This window comes from Garra rufa, chromosome 3 (genome assembly GCF_049309525.1).
Source record: "Garra rufa chromosome 3, GarRuf1.0, whole genome shotgun sequence".
Taxonomy (NCBI): domain Eukaryota; kingdom Metazoa; phylum Chordata; class Actinopteri; order Cypriniformes; family Cyprinidae; genus Garra; species Garra rufa.
The window spans coordinates 49,989,760-49,994,495 of NC_133363.1; the positions used below are offsets into that span (position 1 = coordinate 49,989,760).

General features: G+C 35.0%; 1 non-coding gene across 1 annotated transcript; it reads left to right on the top strand.

Annotated features, from left to right (window-relative positions):
- Positions 1-4,380: 4,380 nt before the first annotated feature.
- Positions 4,381-4,544, top strand: LOC141332547 (U1 spliceosomal RNA). Its single transcript, XR_012355326.1, has one exon. It is a non-coding gene; the product is annotated as a U1 spliceosomal RNA (small nuclear RNA).
- Positions 4,545-4,736: the final 192 nt, after the last annotated feature.

The window sequence follows — 4,736 nt, forward strand, 5'->3', positions numbered from 1 at the left end:
TTCTTGACAAGATAATACTGGCAAAAGCATATGTTTTTTTTCCTCATGACACACAAGCTCCGCTGCCTTTACCATACGCACGAGTGCTTGCCACGCTCAGTTACTCAGTTAGCCGACGTGCTGCTTTAGAATGCGTGTTAGAGACAATCAAAGTTAAGATAAAAAATGTATAAAACCAAAGATAATATTGCCGCGAATACCCTTACATAGACTTTATTTAATACTACTACTAGTAATAATAATGATAATAAAAAAATATTTAATTTTATTGTTCAAAGCATCTAGCGGGCCGTATTGGACGCCTTAGTGGGCCTTATGTTTGACACCCCTGCTGTAGATGGTTCTCCCTTCCGATTGACCTAGAGTCTACGGCAACCCAGAGCCATAGAGAACCGTAGACACTGTGGACTCTCGGCCAATCGGAAGGGAGAACCGTCTACAGTCTACAGCTGCATGCGCTCGGGCTCACATCTGCGAATAAGGTAGCCTAACATTTTTTTTAACAAACAAATCACTCCCAAATCAGAAATTAGCAGCACAGTAATTACTGACACCGTAAAGGCTAGGCTATTTAAATAAAAGAACGAAAAAAATGGCGCGGTGTTTATATATAAAAATTATTTATATCTAAATTATTAATAAATAAATATAAATACATTATATATAACGTTTGTGTATATAAGCCTATGTAAAATACATATGTATATTATTTTGAAACCCAAAATAAATGAGGCTCAAACATTATTAACAAACGTGCCTGTTTATTTGAGCACTTCCGTCAGTGAACAAGCAGCCTACAAAACGCTAAAATAAATCAAATAAATAATGCATTTAAATATAAACCTAGCCTAAATAAGAATGTTAAATATGCTATTAAACAAACATTCTTTGCAAAAATTTCTTAAACCTTGCCCGGACCTTTTCTGACAGCTCATCAGAATTACTGACGCTGACTGAGTCCGACTGGAACCGGTCTTTTTTTTTTTTTCCGTTATCTTACCCATTACACAGCTGCTGTTTTTAATAGCAAAGTGATTACATTTATTTTCGTTTATTTAGGTTATAAAGTTAATTTAGAAATATATTTGGAACACTTTTTATTTGTTAAATTTAAGTTTTAACAAATAAAGCGGCCAGCGGCAGACAGATCAATTTAGCCCTCTCAAGTCATCACGATTTCAATTCAAATCCATAGATATAAAAAACTTAAAGCATATCACAATATTAGTTGAATCGTTTAACCAGATAAATGTGTGCTATTAGGCTCATATCCAATCGTTTGTGCGGAGAGTAAAGCTGAAGCGGTCTTTGCAGAACATGGGGCGCCATGAGATGTGAAACTTAATTTTTGCTCATAAAGGTAAGACTAAAATATTATCCGGAACTGTAAAAAAAAAAAATATTTTAATAATTCAAATCGAAAACAAAACTCTTTCATTAGCTATAGGCCTAATCCATAAATATGCATTAAAGGCACGTCCCTTGAGCAAATGGCGAGTCAGGATCGTCAACTTCATCTTTGTGCCAAATACTAGTTTATTAATAAATAATTCAAATATCTCCTTACTTTTTCCCCGACACATTTGTCATTGCGACAGTCACAGCCCTAGTTTTGCTTCCACCATTCAAGTGGGTCCGACTGTACTTTGTAGTGTCTCTCAAATATTGCTCAATCTCTCTCTCCCTCAATAATTTTTTTTTTTTTTTTTTTTTTTTTGCTGTCTCTCTGTGTTAGTGGCGCAGCAGTCTTATCTTCATTCATATTTAAGCGCGAATGAGAACCGTTTAGCGGTGGATAATAGAAATGAAACGTTGACTTGGAAGGAAAAGATAACAGATAATGTTACAATGCGGTGGATGAAGTTAACGACTGTTATTCTATTGTAGTGTTGTTATTTATATATAGATTTAAATAGGTTTGGGTCCACGTCCTTCCTGACTGGAGATGACACGTAACTGTAAATCACTTTTACAGATTTTTTTTTTATGGGAATATTCTGTTCGCAGAAAGATCAGTATCGTGTGCACTTGAGAGATATTTAGATGTTATTAGTGCAATACAAACTTGTATTTAATTAAACCTCGTTTCTGATTAAATTGTAATGTATAGACCATTTGAGAAAAGGAGCTGTCTCTGAAAATCCATGCGCTTCATGCAGAAAAATGCCCCTATAAATGACGTCGCTGTGCACGGAGTGAAAAACCTTCATAAAGGGAATTTCTACAACATCTGTCAGAATGTTAAAAATACAAGAGGTGATTGTATTATTATTATTATTTTTTTTTTTACCAAATTAACTGCTACAGAATGTTGCACCAGTGTTGCATCTTGTTGCGCTGCTGAGAATTTTACTTGCATCGCATTTTATTTTGCATTTGTCAAAAGTTGTTCCTACAGCTCATTAAAAGGTCTTATAAAATTCATGATGAGGTTTGTCTGCTAATGTCTGATTATGCTAGTCTCCCTCAGAATGCGGAGGATTCTTTTTCCGCCTGTTATCTGTCAGTAGAAGTAAATAAAGGATTCATTAATTTGCCAGCTTCTGGAGCTACACAGTTAATCGAAAAATCAGCGCGTAACCTAATGCTGTAATGTACATTTAAATGCGGCAGATGGAATTGTAATCGCGTAATAATACATGGCGTTTTATGGGCCTATAAAATCCGTTTTATGATTTTTTTTAATAGAAACTCTGTGTTGTCTGTGATTAATGTATTTATTATTATTACTGCTACTACTACTACTTTTCAATAGTATATTTGATAATAATATATTTCAGGTTAAACTGAACTTTTATTTTGACGAGTTGTCGGAGTATTTGTGTGATATGACGATAGTTTTTCCCACTGCTTTGGAGATGGAGTTCATGTGGAGTCTCTCATTTACACAGAGACACGCAGAACAGACTTTGATAGCAGTGTTCACAGATATTAGTCCATATCGCTATTTGATATGTACAGCCAAGCTTTGATTTATTCAAAATGTGCTAAATTTCGTGACATTCCGCTTTATGCTGTAAATTAAATTTTTATTACTGTATGCTAAAAGACAGGTGTACACATGTATGACAAAATATAGAGATATGACAGGTGTATGATTGTTTAGCATCTGATACTTTAGTCATACTCGCCGGCAACATTATTACTACTATTTTATAACACGCATCGACCAGTGCCGTCTTCCGTCAATTTTAAGTAAGCTTGGTTTGCAATGCTCTTAATCCTGCTCTGAATATACAATATGCAATACTGATTACAATTGTGGTTAATTATATATAACGAAATTATATTTTGTTTATCTGCTGAAGACGTGGAGCGTTTTTTTCCCCCGATTTACATTTTTCATGTATAAGGTGTAAACGCAATAATTAAAATATTTTGCGTGGTGACATCCGTTTATGCTTCCTCTTTATTTTCAGTAATAACTTCACATGATTCTGTGTTAGGTTTTCTCAAATGTCAGGTTAAATGCATGCGAGACGTTTTAATCAAATACGTTTTTTCCCCGGTTTAAATATGTTTTACATTTTTACTCATTTATTAATGAGAATGTTTGGAGTTTTTGGTTAAAAGAAGGACACAGAGGAAGTGTTATTTTTCCCGCATTCGTTTATTATTAGAAAAATAAACCAAACGCATATTTAATCAGTCTGTGGTGTTTGGGTGGTTAATGTTGCTGCATAATTGTTTTGGTTTAGCGCTGTTAAAAACTGAAGTTAAATAACCGTTTAACCGTCTGGTTCTTTTAGTAATCATTATGTTTATATGTTATGTGCGATTTGACACTGTTTTGCCTGCCTTCCACGGCGTTTCATTATGGACATCGAGTAAAGAAAGGAGTTTGGAAATTTGAATATTTTAATGGTGTCACGATGTATATAATTAGTTGTCTTTAAAATTCAGTTGGAAGTTGGTGAAATTGTTGGCGCTCTTTGTTTTAATATCACGGAAGTGATGTAGGCGGCGGCTTGTTGGCAGTTCCTGTGATGCTTACGTCATGCTTTCCTTTTAAAAATGCATTTGGTCGTTTCTAAGTATCTCATTGTACATCGAACGCCAAAATATAAATCGTTTATGGTTTTCTTTAATCTAGGGTTTCCATATTCTTGATTGTTGAGTTCTTAAAATTGTGATTTGAAATATCTGTTATTCTATTGGCTGGTCGACGCTTCTGTTGCATCATGGGAAGTATTCTTGCTGTAAATAATCACTGTATTATGTTGTTAATAGCTAGATTTGCAGCCAGACTTTTTAAGAACAGGCAAGAAGATTCAACTGTGTTTATTTGCATTAAATTATTGGTAGTAAAATATAGAGTCTCATCATCATTGAGAATAATGTCCCCTCAAGTGACCCCCCTTCAGGGTTGGTGTACAACTCATACTTACCTGGCAGGGGAGATACCATGATCAAGAAGGTGGTTCACCCAGGGCGAGGCTCAGCCATTGCACTCCGGTTGTGCTGACCCCTGCGAATTCCCCAAATGTGGGAATCTCGACTGCATAATTTCTGGTAGTGGGGGACTGCGTTCGCGCTCTCCCCTGATTTTCTGGTGAAAAATAGAGTTAACTTGTATATTGTCTTGTTATGTGACTGTGTGAGTTTTTGTCTTGTGTTGAAAGCATTTGTAGTTGTGCACTGTCATTTTAATTTTGATAGCAGGAATGCTGAACAGTGATCCTGCTTAATTTTAGTAGCATATACAGTAATTATTTTTTATTTATTGTATGCTGCAT